Here is a 20145-nt window from a genome sequence, read left to right on the forward strand (position 1 = left end):
CCCTGGCAGAAGAGTGACTTCCTGACTGGGTTCTGGTCTGCTCTCCATGCAGACACCTCCCTCTCTCTCTCTCTCTCTCTTACTCTCTCTCCCTCTCTCTCTCTCTCTCTCTCACTCTCCCCTTCTCTCTCCCTCTCCCTCTCTCTCCCTCTCTCTCTCTCTCTCTTACTCTCCCCTTCTCTCTCCCTCTCCCTCTCTCTCCCTCTCTCTCTCTCTCTCTTACTCTCCCCTTCTCTCTCCCTCTCTCTCCCCCTCTCTCTCTCTCACTCTCCCCTTCTCTCTCCCTCTCCCTCTCTCTCTCTCTCTCTCTCTTACTCTCCCCTTCTCTCTCCCTCTCTCTCTCTCTCTCTCTCTCTCTCTCACTCTCCCCTTCTCTCTCCCTCTCCCTCTCTCTCCCTCTCTCTCTCTCTCTCACTCTCTCTCTCCCCCCCTCTCTCTTTTTTGTCCCGTTTCCTTTCATTCTGTCCAGGGCTGCTGGCACGTTTTCTTTGGTCCACGGTGCAGGACAACTCGTGGTGGGGACACCGCAGGGCCCCTCTGCCCCAGGACCGCTCTGTTCTAGAGGAAGTTCGCGGCTCCCGCTCCACCCTCTGACCCCCAGGACCTCAGCCAGCCCCTAACTCACAGGAGCCGGGCGGTGATAACCGGACTCCCCTTCCTAACGTGTCGCATGCGGAGAATAACGGTGCAGGCTTAGCACGACTGACCTTTCACGGGGAGACCGCCGAGTGGCTCTAGCGAGGACGGGACCAGCAGGGTCATGTCTGGAGAATAAATGAGACGTTGAGGACGGCTGTTTTTCTCCCCTGAACTCCGCGGAAACAAGGACAGACTCTTGCAAAACGTGGAGCACAGCACGGTGCCCGGGTAGCTGAAGCCATGTCCACACCCCGCCCCTAGGGCGTTATTCTCGACCTTCCTTCTGCCCCGTCCACTGCTGTGGTGGACAGCCGGACGGTGCAGGTCAGCTGAGCCCGAGTGCGGCCCGGACCTGGGTGGCTGGCGGTCCTCCGTCAGAACACGGGAGACGGGGAAGCTGAGTCAGGCACCACACCTCCTTCCTGCGCTGCGAGGTGAGAGCCGAGCGACCACAGGGCGGGCAGGTCACTGCCGAGTGCTCCTGCGGCCACACCCGGCCCCTGCCAGCTCCCTCTGGGCGCCCCTTCCCACAGGTCTGCCATTTGGGAAGGCGACCCCGGGCCCTGGGCTCCGCCCACGCGTTTCCTGTCCTGGTGTCTCCCGGCTTTCCACGGCCTGGCCACGGCCCGGCCGCTCATCGCTTACGGAGTTCTGACCCGCTGGACGTGGTCTGGCAGTTCCTCCATGGGGAAAGCGCCCTGGCTCGCTCCGCACCTGCTCCGGCCTCCCGGCTCCCAGCCACCTTGCTGTCGTCCTCCGGGCCCCGCAGAGCCGGGTGCGCACGGGGCGGGGGGCCCTGCCGCCTGCGACCCCCGAGAACAGGCCCTGGGACCCCTTCTCTCTGTTCCGGCTTCCAGGCTGAAAGCCATGCATGCGTCCACTTATTTTTGTTGAGTTTGTATCAAACCCATAAAATGACCCTGTGCTTTTTTTCTTTTCTCTCTTTTTTTTTTTAAAGAAACCCTCAGGAATGATAACTGAAACACACTAGAAAAAAGGGATGACAACATTCCAAAATACGAAAAATAATGAAGATTTTTTTAACGCTGCTCCCTAGTTTACATGTTAATAGTTGAGGTCCCCACACTTTCTCTTTAACACCCACTATGCCCACACCTTTACATAAAACACGCCAGCGATACGAATCACTCACGGCATCTTAGGAAAAGCAGTCGTCCAAAACACACACACACACACACACACACACACACACACACACACAGACACCCCTACAGCCCAAGGTAACATTTCAACAACGGTTGGCTCTTCTTTGGGGAATAATTCTCCACGGCCCTTCATGCCGACTGAACATTTTCCATTCAACAGGAATACAGCCTGTGTTCATCAAAGTCACGCATAGTTAGGAAAAGTTTACGGCCCTAAACCGTTCAAGGTTTTATTTCTGGTTTGGCAGAAACCACTAGAGAAGAAGTGAGCCGGTGTCATGCAGAGCGTGCTGCTGTGGCAGGGAGTGACCTGATGGGCACACAGGCCGTGACGCCGCTGCAGCCTGGCTGACCCTGGCTGCGTTGGTGGCGGCTCCTTTGTTTCTCCCACAACACCTCGCACGCTTGCTGCGTGAGACCGGAAAGGACACACAGACGAAACATGAGGGGTAGGGGCGCCCCTTATCCCCCCCGTGGAAAACAGAAGCTGAGACAGACGGGGGTTAAGCGCTGTCATCTGCCTGTCGTGACAGAAGAAACGGAACTCGAGTCCCCTGGTTGTGCACCCTTGGATTCAGGAGAGTCACCCCTGGGGAGAGTCACCCCTGGGACAGGTATTTGTTTGGAGATGTGACGGCACCCCCTGGGGAGAGTCACCCCTGGGACAGGTATTTGTTTGGAGATGTGACGGCACCCCCTGGGGAGAGTCACCCCTGGGACAGGTATTTGTTTGGAGATGTGACGGCACCCCCTGGGGGTGCTCAAGGAGCTGCGACCAGAGGGGGGCATCCAGGGACGGAGCCGTCGAATCCCGGCTCGAGGTTCAGAAGACCGACCTGCGCCCCGGCCTCCGAAATCCACGGTGTCCCCCGCGCAGGGGAGGCCAGGCCGGCTCTGTCTCCAAGCACCCCAGTGCCGAAGAGGTGGGGAAGTAAAGCACACAGGGACCCCAAAACCACTGGGCTGCTTGAGGGTTTATCTGCTCAGCAGTACAACTTCCATAGAGACACCCCTTCCCTCTCCGCCTCCCACAGGCACACAGAGAACAACGCCACGGTGCCCAGATGACCGGGGACCGACTTGGCAAGCCAGGGCTGTGCTCCCATTCCAGCAAGGAATGAAGGGGGTCCAGGGACCCCTCCTTTCTCCAGGGTGCCGGTGGTGCCCAGGGGGCGTACCCTTCCTCTGCGGAGGCCTCGCTCCCCGGCTCTCCTCGGTCAGGGCAGTGGGCGTCCTAACCGGGCACTGCTGCGCTAGCTGCTACAGCTCTCCTGCAATAACAGGTCAGTGCCTCCCCTCCACGCCTTCCCGTGTTCTCAGCCCGCGCACCTGTTCCCGACCCCTCCCGAGAAACCAGCTCAGCGGCAGCCTGGAGCCACGCCCCCTCCCCCTCTACCTGCTGCTCCCACGGACCCTGAGCGGGACCCCTTCCCCCTCCAGAGTCGTAGTTCCTCGGTGACTCTGGTGGTCTCCTGCTTCCCGCCTCGTGCTGCCATCGTGCGTGTCTATCCCTCGGTGACTCTGGTGGTTTCCTGCTTCCGGCCTCACGCTGCCATCGTGCGTGTCTATCCCTTGGTGACTCTGGTGGTCTCCTGCTTCCCGCCTCGTGCTGCCATCGTGCGTGTCTATCCCTCAGTGACTCTGGTGGTCTCCTGCTTCCCGCCTCGTGCTGCCATCGTGCGTGTCTATCCCTCGGTGACTCTGGTGGTTTCCTGCTTCCCGCCTCACGCTGCCATCGTGCGTGTCTATCCCTCGGTGACTCTGGTGGTCTCCTGCTTCCCGCCTCGTGCTGCCATCGTGCGTGTCTATCCCTCAGTGACTCTGGTGGTCTCCTGCTTCCCGCCTCGTGCTGCCATCGTGCGTGTCTATCCCTCGGTGACTCTGGTGGTTTCCTGCTTCCGGCCTCATGCTGCCATCGTGCGTGTCTATCCCTCGGTGACTCTGGTGGTTTCCTGCTTCCCGCCTCGTGCTGCCATCGTGCGTGTCTATCCCTCGGTGACTCTGGTGGTCTCCTGCTTCCCGCCTCGTGCTGCCATCGTGCGTGTCTATCCCTCGGTGACTCTGGTGGTCTCCTGCTTCCGGCCTCATGCTGCCATCGTGCGTGTCTATCCCTCAGTGACTCTGGTGGTCTCCTGCTTCCCGCCTCGTGCTGCCATCGTGCGTGTCTATCCCTCGGTGACTCTGGTGGTTTCCTGCTTCCCGCCTCGTGCTGCCATCGTGCGTGTCTATCCCTCGGTGACTCTGGTGGTCTCCTGCTTCCCGCCTCGTGCTGCCATCGTGCGTGTCTATCCCTCGGTGACTCTGGTGGTTTCCTGCTTCCGGCCTCACGCTGCCATCGTGCGTGTCTATCCCTCGGTGACTCTGGTGGTTTCCTGCTTCCCGCCTCGTGCTGCCATCGTGCGTGTCTATCCCTCGGTGACTCTGGTGGTTTCCTGCTTCCCGCCTCGTGCTGCCATCGTGCGTGTCTATCCCTCGGTGACTCTGGTGGTCTCCTGCTTCCCGCCTCGTGCTGCCATCGTGCGTGTCTATCCCTCGGTGACTCTGGTGGTTTCCTGCTTCCTGCCTCACGCTGCCATCGTGCGTGTCTATCCCTCAGTGCTGCTCGGCCTGTCCCCGTGACATCACCAAACACAGCAGATCCCCTCGAACGCGAGAGCCACCAGTAAGATTTATCCAATAAATGAGGGGATCGTTAATTAATCCAACGAAACGGCCAACATATCAGATGTGCTCCCAAATCCATCTACCTAAAAATGTTACTATTAAACTACTCATTACAGGAGGCAGTGATTGTCTTTTCTCATAGTATTATGCCCAGAAGGGAAATTTACTGTATCTGTAACTATTTAATGACTCTTTGTAAATGAGCATATTGTTCATGGAAACAAGGACATGTCCACTCTTTCTCATCTGAAAATAGGTAAGAGTGTATTTTGATTGGAAGAAGCTAGAAGTCGGGCATGTGGTCTGAAATGTAAACAAATGAAGACGGGAGCGGAGAGGTCTCCAGAGAGACAGACCACAATAGAACCCAACCCCACACCTGGTCACCGTTAATTTAACACACGGTCTCACAGAACAAAGACTCTAAGAACATAGTATTTTTTAAGAAATGATATGCCATTTGTATTTCATAAAAACCCTGCGGTGGCCCTGGCCGGTTGGCTCAGTGGTAGAGCATCGGCCTGCCATGCAGAAGTCCTGGGTTCGATTCCCACCTGGCCAGGGCACACAGGAGAAGCATCCATCTGCTTCTCCACCCCTCCCCCTCTCCTTCCTCTCTGTCTCTCTCTTCCCCTCCCGCAGCCGAGGCTCCATTGGAGCAAAGATGGCCGGGGCTCTGGGGATGGCTCCTTGGCCTCTGCCCCAGGCGCTAGAATGGCTCCGTCGCCCCCTGGTGGGCGTGCCGGGTGGATCCCGGTCGGGCGCATGCGGGAGTCTGTCTGTCTCTCCCCGTTTCCAGCTTCAGAAAAATACAAACAAACAAACAAACAAAAAAAAAACCCAAAGTAAACCCCCTGCAGTATGAATATATTTATAATTTAATGTATCCTAAAGTTTCTCTAGTTGAGGGAAAAAAAAACGAACCCCCAAACACGAGCTCTTAATTTTGCTTTTCTTTGATGTAATTCAATTCTTATGGGATTAGGTCTCAAGTCCGGACATAAAATAACAGAACATTCTGTGTAAGTACCGCACGCTAACCGATCACACCACTGGAGCTCCAACAGAAGAAAAGTCTAAAGGCCCTTTTCCCAGCCCCTGTCCCCATGCATTCTCCGCAGGTGACGTTGAAGAGAAAAGAACACAAGGTCTGGGTGAGATGCTTTTCTTAGACGTTGCTCTCATTGTTACCTTCATTTTCCTACAGGCAGGACGCGGTGCAGGAGAGGTAATTATCACAAGTAGAATCCCAGCCAGAAAGACTTTTCTCAAATCACTCCTTTATACTATACTATTCTTAAGTATAATTTCAAGTTAGGTGTAATTCAGGAAAATTGAAAGTAATTTTTGAATTGAAGCAGATTGTATTTTTTAAACTTAATGAACATTTCCCAGAGTTAATATTGTTATAAAATTTTTATTAGTCTTTAATCACATTTTTTTTTAAAAAAAGATTCTTTTATAGTTTGAAATGATTAAATTTTTTTTAATGTATTTCAAGCTACTTTTATTGGGGAACTATATGTGTGTGTGTGTGTGTGTGTGTGTGTGTATAAAACCATGAATAATTTTTCAACAACAGCAATACAATTTATCAATGAATTTATCCATTTATTTGTTTATTCAAAATAAACCTACTGCCCTGGCCGGATAGCTTGGTTGGTTAGAGCATTGCCCCGAATCACAGAGGTTGCTGGTTTGATTCCCGGTCAGAACACATGCAGGAACAGACCCGTGTTCCTGTCTCTCTCTCTCTCTCTCTCCAAATCAATAAGTAATTTTTTAAATGAATCTACTGCGTGATAAAGACCGAGCTCATCCCTTTCCTCACGTGGAGTATTCAACTCTCTAGGCTAGATAGTACATAAGTCATTTTGATGAAGCTACCTGCAATAGTTTGGATAATGGAGTCCATGCACATTTTCTGGTAAATACAGTGACTACAGATGTCTATAAAGAATGACCCATTATCTTCAGAGAGGCGGAGGGGGGTTTACAGAAGACATATATGACAGGCTGAAGAAAAAGGTGGCAGCCGGGCGGGAAAGGTCTTCCAAGCAGAGTGAAAGGCAGAAGGAAGTGGAGGAAAAACTGTGTAAAGCTTGCTCTGCTCTGTGTGAAGGAGCAGCTTGTAGCTGGCAGGAGTGACGTTAAGAAGAGTGTGGTGAGGCCATTGTGAGGACTGGGGTCAAATCATAAAGATCTTAGCTATCAGTCCAGGGAGGCTGAATTTTATTTTGTATTGGGGATCTAAGGTGGAGAAGGAATGAAGAATAGGGTACTCAGAAAATGAAATGTATCACCTGGAAAGAAATCTTTTATGATGGTGTATCGTCATCTTGTACAAAGCCCCATTACAGCAACAAAACAGGTTTAGTGGTTTAAAAGATCAAAATATATAAACTTAACACGTATCTTCCAGGAGCTATTCAAGTCCTCAAATCAGGTACTTGCAATGATGTTAGTAAACATATCCAGTTCACCTAAGCTTGTGTGAGCAGAGTAATTATGAGTTTGTAAAAATAACAACAAAAAAGACAGAGAAAACAGAAACTATCCCATTTCAAAATATTGTCTAAATTATCCAGCGTAGGTACCAGAGTACTCTATAATTATACGCTATAAAGGGATGGTTTCCTGCACAGATTAGACACTATTGCATAATAAACGTGGTGGCATAAATTACCGCAGCAGAGATGCACATAATACTGTACTAAAAGTCATACACAATAAAGCGTGTGTAATAAACCAACAAACGGTTATATAGTTTTGTTGAGAATCTGGTTCTGCAAGATTTACAACGTAAATTTCTGCTTCATTCGACACTGAACGGCTTGGGAAGGGAACTGTGAATTTCCACTTCTTCCACTTAAAATGCCTTTCCTCTCCTGGGCGGTTTACTTTTTCCCTAAAAACAACCCTATTAAACATGGTAATGGACTCCATTTTGACTGACTCAAGGTCAACAGGACAATGTTGCCGGAGGACACTGTGTAAATATAAACTGTGAGTGGTGCCCGTCAATCCCGCTCGGACTGAGGCTGACTGCAGAATCCGCTCCCGGTCAAGAGCATGGATCTAAAATGCTGTTAATGGAGCTTGGATTCGTCAAAGAAAACACATTCCTAAGCTGATCCACATGCCCATGCGAAGGTCATTACCTGCTGGTCGCTTATAAACCCTGGAGGAAGTGAACAAAACGCTAATAATATTCATCGCTGGGTGGTAAGACCATAGATGATTTTGCACTTATACGTTGCTCCATGTTCTGAGCTTTCTCAATGAACATGCATAATATTTAAAAAAAAAAAAAAAGAAATACAATTTTGTTTCTTCCAAGAGTTATTTCTAAATAAGTGAAGAAGGCCTGGCACTAATTATAATTTCTGAGTATATGTAGAGACAAGCGTGATTCTTGCTAGTAATTGATAACATTTTACCGTCCTTCCTTGCCCCACCCCCACCCAACCATGGCAGCAGCTTGGGTGCTGCTTGCACGGGAGACCCCACCGGGCTGACTCATATGCTCTGCCCAGCCGGTCCTCTCTATCAGACTGCTGTGTTGTCATCTTCTGCTCCTTTCTGTTGCTCGACACTCAAGTCTACCCTCATAGGGGTTAGGAACACCAGTTACTTCAGTTTTAGATTCCCTAGTTCCTACAACAGAGTCTAAGATGTGAGCAAGAACTCAAGAAATTACGTGCCGGGTGAGTGACAGAGGTGAGGACATCTGTGAACACCTTCTACCGTCCAGGGTGATGTCTTGCGGTCACCGTGGACAGACACGCAGTGTCCACTTCCTGCTTGTCCACCGTGTCCACTCCTCTGTGCTGCCTCTCCTGCCTTCCTCTGCAATGTCTGCCTGGAGTGTTTAGATTTCTGTTTTAATTCACTGGCTGGTCTCTGAGCTACACTTACTGGCATCATTGCTTTAGTTTGGCTCTAGAAATGACAATAAACACCCCTGGTTTTCAGGCTTCCTGGAGCTTCATAGGGTCCTGCTTTATCCAGCTGTGCAAAGGGTGCAGGTCCAGAGACCACCCATGCCACACCCACCCCCTTGGTCGTCCACCTCACAAAGGCAGGCGTCTTCAATCCCCCAAAACCGGATATAGTCATTTTTGCTTGTAAAAGTCTCTTGTACTTTGTTTAAAAAAAAAAAAAAAAAGGCAAGAAACTTTTTCTTCTTGACCCAAGGACATACCGTTGATGTCACCATGCATTCTTCGTGAAGATTCCCGTTCTTCCTCGCGGGATCTCCCTGAAGCCCAGACATCCCATGTTAGCGTTCCGGACAACTGCAGGCCAGCGGCTGACACATCTACTTAGGCTTTCTTACTTCTCTGCCCGCTGCCCTGGTCCTGAGGGGTGTTTTCGCAGGATACAGAGATGTGGGCTGACAGTCAGCCCTTGCTCTGTGGATCTGCTCTGCTCTCAGCACGTTGAAGACGCTGCCCCACGCCGACGGCCTCTGGGGTTTGCGATATAACATTGTGATTCACCCCGGCGTGTCCGGTCTGCACCCCGTCCCTTCCTCGGGCTGTCAAACCCCTAGTCTCAGTCTCCTTGTCAGCGGTTCCGCTGCGAGGTGTCTGGTCTTGGTTCTTGTTCATGGTTGCTTATTTATTTATTCTGGGTGGTCAGTCCTCTTTTCCTCAAGGTAGGTAGTCTCTCTACGGTCTAACTTCAAGTTCATGTATTCACCTCTCATTTTGGCACGGTCAAGCCCTTCAACAAACTTAGTGGGTTTTTTTTTTATTCTAGATATTATATTCTGGGTGCTTGCATTTCTTATTTTACGCTATTTCTCTTGCTGAGATTGGGAACTTTTCCCTCACGGGCACAGCGTCCCTTCCTTCCATCAAGCCTGGTTGTGACAGGCGCTTCAGGTCCTCGTCTGCTAACTCCATCAGCTGGCTCCTATGACGTCTGGTCTATGTAGACTCTCTCTTTTTGTAGTAGTTCTTTTTTTTTTAAATTGTCTTAAAAATGGGTCCTTTTTTCTTAAAACTTAATATTTTGGGTAATTTTTTTTTATCTCTGGAATTATGAATGTTTATTTTTTTTTTCTGAATATTCTGGATTCTATTATATCATTCCAAAACTTGTGGATGCATTTTAGTTTGTTTGTATTGTTTTTTTAATTTTTATTTTTAGTTGGATGTAGGAGGGATGACATTGGTTGATAAAATTATATAGGTGCCAGGTGTACAGTTCTAGAATATAGCATCTGCATATTGCACTGTGGGGTCACCGCTCCAACTCAAGTGTGTGTCTGCTTTGATTTGGTTATTTATGTATTTATTTAGTTAGCAGGCAGTTGAGTTGGTTAGACTGAGATGGAAGACTCTGCCTCCTGGGCGGCTGGTCAAGTCTCAGTTCAGTTCCTTTAGGTGGCTCTGGTTTGCACCTACTGCTCGTGTGTCTTGGGCAGAATTCAAACTACTGTTTGGGGGTCTCTGTTCTGGGTCCGCTTGTCATGGATTCTTCCCTTCGGCTCCAATGCCTGTGGATGCTGCAAACCCTGTCCTCTGGGTCTTCAGTTCAGAAGGAATGTGGAGTTGAGGCCACCGTGTCCCTTGTCTCACCCAGCACTGGCCCCACATAGCCCGGGGCTGAAGCCGTAAACACTGGACACCTCATCGGCACGCTGTTCCCGCCCTCAGCGTTTTCCAATCCGACAGACACCTCCAGGGTCTGCCTGCTTCTTCCTCACTCCCGTTACCTGGGTTGGTTTTCCACATGTTTGTTTATTTTCAGATTTCACCCACCCTTGCAGTTAAGAAGGAAGGGTTGGGTCAGAGAGGAGTTTATTTGAAATATCCCAAACTGTTATTTTAGGGAAACTATGTTTGGCTTTGCTCTCAGGATGTATTTGTTCTTAACCTGATAAAAATATTATTATTTTTTTAGGAATTGTCACATTACTTTTACATTTGTGTTCTGTGTGCCAGTCATGCTATATAATGATTACATTTCTAATCCTTACTACTCTGGGAAATACATTTCGTTATTTCAAATTCATAGAGAAGAAAATTGAGCTATAGCCCTATAATCTCTGAAAGCTATGAACGAGATTCAAATTGTTCGATTCCAAGTCCCCTGTTCACTGTCTGACATGTAAGATGTGTGGGTGCGTGGATTTGTGTGTTTGTTTTGGTGACTTGGCCTCCGCACGATGAGGGCGGGCTTCTCCACTCCTGTGGATTTCCCAGAACAAGCCCCACACCCAATTAGCGACAGGACAGACGGAGTGACCGGGGTGTTCACCCTGCTCTCTGCAGGTCCCTGTGAACGTTCTCTGCACACAGCGCTCAGCAGTGATGCCAACTCACAGGGTATGACACTCAGAGGCTCCAGACAGATTAAAACTCTTATTTTTCTTTCACTGCCATAATTTATAAGCTTAAAAATAAACCCAGATGTTTGTAATGGTAGAGCTAAGGCAGATCAGCAGGATCCTGGCTAACCTGTCCCTTAGTAAATTCCTTGAGGAGCCCTGTTGGTTTTATCTGCGACATTCTGTGCGGCCTCCCATCACACCACCCTCGCTATGTCAACACCAAACAAACGACCCGGGACTGCAGGACAGAAATGGAAGTAGATATTCGCTGCTTTTCTATTTATCTCCAACGATCTCTTTCTTCCTGTCGTCCTCACTATTCTGGGAATGGGTGCACAGTGAACACGGGAGTCCTTTCCAGTCTGGAGAAAGTTGAGGTTGCCGATTTCGAAGAACCCTCACGGCCATTATTTTATTTTAGGGAGAAGAATAGGGAGGTGAAATGATGCTGAGAATGTATGCCGGCCCCCAGACTTAGGCGTGAAGGAGAGGCAGGAAACTTGGCTAATGTGATACAAAGAGGAATGTTGTGGAAAAGGACAGTTCTTAGCCACGTGGCGAGCAAGGTCCTACTTAATGAAGGCTAAAAACAAGTTCGTTTAGAAGAAGAGGAGAGGAGCTGGGGAGGCATTTCTGACTCTGTGCGGCTCTCTCCCTCAGATCCCTTTCTCTCCTCCTTTCCCAGCTGTCCCGGTCCGGGGTTCTTCCAGAGGACCCGCGGCAACGCGTCTCAGAGCCAGACGGCGTCCACACCCCTCCCCCCGCCGTTACACCTGCAGCATGCAGGATGTAAGTGCTCACTCTTCAGTATTCAAACAAACAGAGAAAGCAAAGTGTGCTGAACTGCAACGGCTTATTCTGCAAATGGATCCTTAGAAGTAAATAGCTATATTTAGATTATTGATCATTAACTTGGCTAACAGGAAAATACGAATTGGTATATATTCTGCCTTATTTTTTCTTTCTCGTATTTTTCTGAAATGAGAGGTGGGGAGGCAGACAGACAGACTCCCACATGTGCCCAACTGGGATCCACCTGGCATGCCCACCAGGGGGCGATGCTCTGCCCATCTGGGGTGTTGCTCTGTTCCGACCAGAGCCATTCTAGTGCCTGAGGCAGAGGCCACAGAGCCATCCCCAGCACCCAGGCCATCTTTGCTCCAATGGAGCCTTGGCTGCGGGAGGGGAAGAGACAGAGAGGAAGAAGGGGGGGTGGTGGAGAAGCAGATGGGCGCTTCTCCTGTGTGCCCTTGCCAGGAATTGAACCCAGGACTTCCACATACCAGGCTGACACTCTACCACTGAGCAACCGGCCAGGGCCAACACTGCCCTATTTTCTATTTCTGCAATAAATGAACTTAAAAATCAACCCAAATTTAAAATTTAAAAAAATTGCTAAATGAATTATCTTACTAATAACTGGTTTAAAATTACGTAGTTATTAGCACTTTACTTTTTAATACAATATGCAAAATATTCTTTTTTAAAAATTTATCAGGTTGACATGGTTCGCCAAACTCTACAGGTTTCAAGTGTACAACTCAATAGAACACCATCTGTTTAAATTCAGTCATATAAACAACATGAAATCTAGATCTATACAAATATTTGAAGTAGCCTACCCTATAAGGAATACTTTTGATGATTGCTTTCTTTGGTAACTTAGTACAGGAAAGTGTCTGGTGATGTTGCTGGAAAGGTTTAAAGCCATAAAAGGAAGATACAGTTACAGTTTCTACTTTTGCATATTTAATTTTCACAGTACTGACAGGCACCAGAACAATTCTATAATACAGCTTATTAGTCTGCCTAAATGGATTTTAAAGCAACCATGTCAACCATAGATGTATATAAATACAATACTTACCTTAACATGGTTCAATTAATTCATGTTATTATGCCAAATTAGGAAATAATTATACTTTTTTTTTTTTTTTTGCCCACTAAAGCAAAAACAAATGACTTTTTTTTTTTTGTATTTTCTGAAGCTGGAAACGGGGAGAGACAGTCAGACAGACTCCCGCATGCGCCCGACCAGGATCCATCGGCACGCTCACCAGGGGGCGACGCTCTGCCCACCAGGGGGCGATGCTCTGCCCCTCCGGGGTGTCGCTCTGTTGCATCCAGAGCCACTCTAGCGCCTGGGGCAGAGGCCAAGGAGCCATCCCCAGCGCCCGGGCCATCTTTGCTCCAGTGGAGCCTCGGCTGCGGGAGAGGAAGAGAGAGAGAGGAAGGAGAGGGGGAGGGGTGGAGAAGCAGATGGGCGCTTCTCCTGTGTGCCCTAGGCGGGAATCAAACCCGGGACTTCTGCACGCCAGGCCGATGCTCTACCACTGAGCCAACCAGCCAGGGCCAAAAACAAATGACTTTATAAAGAAAGCTATGCCCTGGCTAGGTGGCTCAGTTGGTTGGAGCATCACTCCGATGTACCAAGGTTGTGGGTTCAATCCCTGATCAGGGCAATTACAAGAATGGAGCAATAAATGTATAAATAAGTGGAACAATAAATCGATCTCTCTCTCTCTCTCTCTCTCTCTGCCCTTCTTATCTTTCTTACTCTAAAAAATACATTTAAAACAAAGAAAGCCATGACATTGTGTCCTCCAAACTATGTAAGAAAATGAACAATGCAGATTAAAAACACTTAGCACCTGAATAGAATAGAAATTGCTGTGCTCAGCCCGAAGTAGGCAGCTAAATTTTCCACGGCTGTCCATCAAGTCTGAATATATTGCGCACGGGCATTTGTCCGAAAACCCTGTGTGTGTCCCATTACGGCAATCTAAAATCAGGTGTACTTCATTCAGAGAGTACGGTTTGCAGGAGCGGGTAAGTACATGTGCCCTGAGAAGCTAAGGGCTGTTGAATAGATTCCTCAACTAAACATCATTTCCAACTACTCTCCTACTTAGAAGAACCTCAATTTTAATACGATAATATCAGTTCCTTACAGGTTCAAATTTTGTAGCAAATGAGACCCTGAGATCCCAGCCCATTTAATCTCATTGATTTAAAACGAATGCGTGTGGATTGCAAAGCCGTTCTTGGCAGTGACTGACTGTTTGGGGGTGTCTGCTGGAGTCCTTTGTGGGTGGATTTTTTTGAGCTTCCATTTCTCACCAGTAGGTTAGACAAATCACACTTTTTCATGATGTATGTTGTGTGTGTGTGTGTGTGTGTGACAACTTGCATCTTTCATAAACAGACTGTAAACTCTAGGGGAAGAGACAATGCTTGTTTCTGTTCACTACCACAATCCCAGTGCAAATGTTGAGTGAACGAGGTGCTGAACGTGAGCTGGAAAGGGCTGCAGCATTTTTCAGCACACAATTCCTTCTGCACTCCCACGCAGAGAAGAGGGGACAGACAGGGCACGGAGACCACATTCCTCCCTGTCACCCATTAAACCTGTGGTCCCCAACCTTTTTTGGGCCACGGACCGGTTTAATATCAGAAAATATGTTCACGGACCGGCCTTTAGGGTGGGACGGATAAATGCACAAAATAAAATTATGCGACTGGCGTAAAAACTGTGGTATTTTTAAATATAATTGTCGAACTTACGAGACAAGCATCAAGAGTGAGTCTTAGACGGATGTAACAGAGGGAATCTGGTCATTTTTTAAAAATAAAACATCGTTCAAACTTAAATATAAATAAAACGGAAATAATGTAAGTTATTTATTCTTTATCTGCGGACCGGTACCAAATGGCCCACGGCCCGGTACTGGTCCTTTGCCCGGGGGTTGGGGACCACTGTATTAAACGAATGGACGAGATACTGGATTCTAATAGTTATCGTTCAAGGATTCAGAATAATCTCACAAAGAGAAATTGTCGTGCTCACACCACACACGACAGGAAGATGACGAATTATACGGACACGTGCATGTGACGTACAGATGCCCAGGTCCTTGGCAGCCGAAGTGCTCAAGTATCTTTTTTGGTTAAAAAACTGATTAAAAGTAGAATATTATTTCTTAAGTTTTATTTTTTTAAAGACTTTATTTATTCATTTTAGAGAGGAGAGAGAGAGAGAAGGGGGTTATGAGCAGGAAGCATCAACTCCCATATGTGCCTTGACCAGACAAGTGCAGGGTTTTGAACCGGTGACCTCGGCGTTCCAGGTCGATGCTCTACCCACTGCGCCACCACAGGTCAGGCTCTATTATTGCTAATACTAAGATACATTTCCCAGCTACTAACATTTACTCAGGTAAATTATCTGAGCAAAACTCTGTTATGGTTCACATAAAGTGACTCCGGAACGACACAGGAATTGATAACTGAAAAGTGGCCTGGGTCCCCTCGGAGAATACAGGTAATTGGTCATCATATTACACAGCGACTCATTTATTCCCATCTAGTCCTCATTCTAGAGTGAAGTTAATCTATGATTACAGCACTGTGCACACTGTGTTAGGGAAATTACTTCGATTTGTGAGGCATTTTTAAAGCACGAGGTTCATCTTACAGATGTGGATTGGTCAGCGAGGAAATGGCTTCCTTCTTCCCAGTCGTTCTATACATTTCTGAGTGTTCCCAGCACACGTCCCATTTTCTCAGGAAGTGGTGGTGACGGCCCTTCACCCCCTGGGTGGGGAAGACGCTCTTCCCAGATATCCCAATGAGCCATCAGTCCCTACCTGCTCGACGTCATACATGTAAAGTTGGATAATTTATTTTCCAATGTATACAATGTGAAGAAAAGAGCATCTAGTTTTTTCACTCTAAATGGTGTCATTATTTCCTCTGTGGGGGGCGGTGGGGCTATTTTAAACCCAATAACGTCATGGAGAAATAGGCATGGACCGTATTTGGTTTACTGAAGATTATTGTTACACGCCCAATGTTTGTGTCTTTCCAGAATTCCTACATGGAAACCCTGCTCCCAGGTGCGCTGGTGTTAGGAGGGGTGAGAATTAGATGAGGCCGTGAGTGTGGAGCCCCTGGGAGAGGGATTAGTGTCCTGACTTGGGTCAGAAGAGGGCGTGCTTTCTGCCTCCACTTCCTGCCATGTGGGATGCCAGGGGCCGTGGGCGGTCCACAGCACGCAGGACGGTCACGGCGGAACCTGCCGGTGCTGCCACCCTGACCTGGTATGGCTGGTCCCAGGACCGTGAGAAATAAGCAGCTCTTGTTTATTAGCTACCTCCCACCCATCTGTGCTTTTGTGTCACAGCAACTCAAAGATACTGTTTTGTGTCTGTTTGTTTTAGCGAGTGAGAGAGAAAGATGGAGGGACAGACAGACAGGAAGGGAGAGAGACGAGAAGCATCGATTCTTCTTAGTGGCACCTTAGTTGTTCATTGATTGCTTTCTCATATGTGCCTTGACCACGGGGGCTACAGCAGAGCGAGTGACCCCTTGCTCACGCCAGTGACCTTGGGCTCAAGCCAGCGACCTTGGGCTTCAAAGCCAGAGAGCTTTGGGCTCCAGCCAGCAACAATGGGGTCGTGTCTATGATCCCACACTCAAGCCGGTGATCCCATGCTCAAGCCACTGACTTCGGGGTTTCGAACCTGGGTCCTCAGTGTCCCAGGCCGAGGCTCTGTCCACTGCGCCCCTGCCCAGCCCCACTGTCCAGGCCACAGTGGAGAATGCACAGTTGAACTGAGCAAACCACGCCTTCGCTTTACCTCCGTGCTCAAGGGCGCGGCTCTGCCTCAAGTTCTCTGCCGCCATCTGTTCCGATTCTAAAGATGCGATGATGTGGCAGCTGCCTCGTCCTGCAGCCCAGACGCACACAGGCTGGGACAGCGCTGGCTTCCCCATTAGCTACAGTCACAGGAAGGTCCCCCACATGCATGGCAGCTGCCCCTGAATGGTGACCACCCTCGGCAGTCGGGCTCAGCCACCCCAAGGACAGACTCAGACGGCCCAGCTCAGTCTTTACTCAACAACAGACGGACCTTCCTCTGGGTGCAAATTGGTCAAAGAAGATAATTTATATCTCAAGCCACCACTTCATATTAGTGATGAGTCTAGTGACCTCCAGAAAGCCAGCCGAATCCAGGGGCACACAGCATGAGACAGTCGGTCCTGAGGGGAAAGACTCCAATCTGGGCTGGAGAGCTCAGGGACCCCCTCACGTCAGGACCCTGGAGGGGCACCCCCATTGGAATGCCCATTGGCTACCCGCCATATGTAGCTACTCTAATTTATATCATTGCCATCAGAGGTGCCTCTCAACGATTCCCGATTCGGAACAACAACAGAAATATCGGACAGTTCAATGTGGGCATCCACTCCTGATCACTGTCTATAAGTGCACATCTCATGATGACCACCTCCGGCTGTTTAATTTCACCTCCCCAGCCGTCCATCAAAGCCAACAGGTCAGAATGAAACACACCTCCCCATCTCTGTCGTTGGACTGCTGGCCACTTGGGGTGCCCGGGCGACACAAGCTGGCACCTGAGCTGAGCACCTGGGCACAGCTGACCTTTTCATGTCTTCCTGTCCCGAGTCACAAAGGTCAATTCTCACTTTCCACGATCCTCAACGAGTCTTCTCTCTGTTGCCCTGGCGACAACCCCTCCCCCCTGGCCAATTAAACCCTTTCCAACTCCTTCCAAAAATTACCCTCATCTTTCTCAGGGCCATCAACCAAATTGAGGCTAAAATGCGCCTTTTGCCCACTCTGACTGGTAACTGGCTCCTAAGATAGCAACGTCCTTGCAGAAGACCTTGCCCACTGTCACCGCGTCTTCCGACGGCCGCTACCCCCTGCCTGCGTGTCCCCGGGCTCTCCGAGTCCTGCTCCCTCTCTCCGCTGGAAAAGAAATTGTGCTATTTCGAGAAACGCTATCCACCAGTAGGGAGCTGGGAAAAGGAGTTGGTAATAAGTGACTGCATTCCAAAAAAAGAAATATTTAAATAACCGACACGGAATATGCGACGACGATTTTAAAATCAGCGTACACATTTCCAAGGGCAGGTCAGCTTGACAGCGTCAACCCGGAGTTAGTGACATTGTTACTTCACCTTATTCTCTCAATTTTTTTTTCCCCTACACATTTCGGTTTACTCTGTAACGGAACCATACAGTAATCAGCTGTACCTAACTCTGTCGTAAGGAGTTCGACATGACGTTTTTAACAGACGGTCCTGCATGTGAAATACGGTATTTTTAGCTTCCCCATAAGTCGGGCGCCTTTCTCGCTGAGTGTGCTTTTGAAAACTCAGTTGCCGTACCTCTTGTTTAGCGATAATAATTTAAGATGGTTTCTATTGTCTGGATGGCTTTGGAACAAGGCTCCTTGCTGACACATCAGTCGTTGGAAAGTCTCACGAGCTTGACTTGCGTTTAACCCGGAAGGTGGCAGGAACAGGTTGTCTTCATGCCACACGTCTCGTTTCTGGTGTCAGGTGACTCGGGAGGCAAACCTAGCACACTTCTGTTTCCAGGGTTAGTTCAAACTATGTGGAGTGAGGAGCCATTCGTACTCGGCTACTGAATCTTAAAAAGAGGGGATGGCGCGGAGCTTAACACCAGGTGACACTCTATAGTCTATGCTGTGGAACATGGTCCCTTCCCAGTGGGGCACAGTGAGCGAGAGACGGTCTGTGCGGAGGGAGGAACAGTGTATTCAGTCCTGTACCGGGCGCGGCGCAGAAAAGCAAACTGAGAGGGGGAGGGAGAGGCAGTGGCTGCCTCCCCCTCGGATTAAAATCTATGTCCCATCATTTATGGAAGTGGCCATTCTATTCAGCTTGGCAATGGTTATTTAGACTCTGACCCCCACACAGAATACATCCTTCTGAGTCCCGTCTTCCTGACCGGGCGAAACTGGCGTCACCGGCTACCTACACAACGACACCATCGGCAAGCCTGACGCCAAAGGCACGGAAGGGTGTTTCCTGACGTGTTTCACTTGAAATGACACACACTTTATCGGGGGAGGCAACCAGGACAGAGAGAGAGAGGCGGAGAGTGAGCCGGAATTGACACCCAGAGGCAGTCGCTTTAGCGATCCTGTGGGTGTCCATTAACGTACTCCTAGGATAACTTTCCTGGCTTCTCACGGTACCAATCACACCACGGATGGGTTGTTAATGACGAAGAGAAGTAACACCATTAAAAGACCCGCGTTATCTTTTTATCAGTTCAGCAACAGTGTGAGGGGAAGGGTGGCCGGACCAATTTGGAGTTCTTGTTTGTTTGTTTTGCTTTTTGGGTTTACATTTTATTTTATTATTTTAATGATGTAAAATTGGAATATAACACTAGATACGGGATTTGGGAGGTGATTGGGTCATGAGGGTGGGGTCCTTGTGAAGGGGATTAGTGCCCTTGGGAAGAGTCCCGGAGAGGAATCTCTCTCTCTACCATGTGAAGACACAATAGGAGAGCAGCTTGTCCACACCCAGAAGAGAGCCCTCACCGAAACCTGACCTCACTGTGCTGGCCTCCCAGTGTCAGACCAGGGGAAAGGAATCCCATTGGTTTATACATCCAGCAAAGCACCACGGCGGATACCTCCTACAGCAGCCCAAGGGACCACGGCAGCCACAGAAGTACAAAATGGCAGGGGAAGACCCATGACAGTCACGTGGAGTCAGTGACATCATGTTAAAGTCAACGTCCCTGGACGCCTGCCTCTCCTCCTTCCATGAAAGGTGGTGATCATTATCACAGATGCTAATGGACACAGCATCGCAGAGGAGACACCAACCAATTTCTCTTGGGATTTTTATTCTTTAAGTAAAAGGAGGGGAGATAATGAGACAGACTCCCACATGCACCCTGACTGGGATCTACCAGGCAACCCCGTCTGGGGCCCATGCTCAAGTTAGCCAAGCTATCCTCAGTGCCCCAGAGCCAATGCTCCAATCAGCTGAGCTATTGTCAGTGCCTGAGGCCGATGCTCAAACCAACTGAGCTACTATCAGTGCCTGAGGCTGATGCTCAAACCAACTGACTGCTGTAGGGGAACAGGGACGGAAGTGGGAGAAGAAGGGGAAGAGAAGCAGATGGCCGCTTCTCCCATGTACCCTGACTGAAAATTGGACCCAGGACACCTATAAGCTGGGCTGACACTCTAACCACTGAGCAAACAGGCCAGGGCTTTCTTGGGAATCTAAGGGCAATTTCTAAGAGAAGGTGATGGAATTCTAGATAGGGTACTGAAAAAGAAATGGACCTTTGCAATGAGGAACAGGGAAATGAGGGTATTTCAGGCAGAAGCAGCGGTGTTCATGAGGATGTGGTGCCCATGTGGACGTGGCCCCCGTGTGGACATGGCGTCCGCGAGGATGTGGCGTTGGGCACGGGTTTCTCCAGTGGACCAGAAAGCACACCCAGAGTCAGGTCCACAGGGGTCAGTGAGT

At 49.3% G+C, this 20145-nt stretch overlaps 1 protein-coding gene and 1 non-coding gene across 2 annotated transcripts in view; one reads left to right on the forward strand and one right to left on the reverse strand.

Moving 5' to 3' along the window:
* CSMD1 (CUB and Sushi multiple domains 1) overlaps positions 1–20145 on the reverse strand; it is a 1658614-nt gene that overhangs the window by 884044 nt on the left and 754425 nt on the right. The gene's annotated exons all lie outside the window — the stretch shown is intronic.
* Positions 4956–5035, forward strand: TRNAG-GCC (transfer RNA glycine (anticodon GCC)). The gene has a single exon. It is a non-coding gene; the product is annotated as a tRNA-Gly (tRNA).

Source organism: Saccopteryx bilineata, chromosome 6 (assembly GCF_036850765.1).
Source record: "Saccopteryx bilineata isolate mSacBil1 chromosome 6, mSacBil1_pri_phased_curated, whole genome shotgun sequence".
In the NCBI taxonomy this organism is placed as follows: Eukaryota; Metazoa; Chordata; class Mammalia; order Chiroptera; family Emballonuridae; genus Saccopteryx; species Saccopteryx bilineata.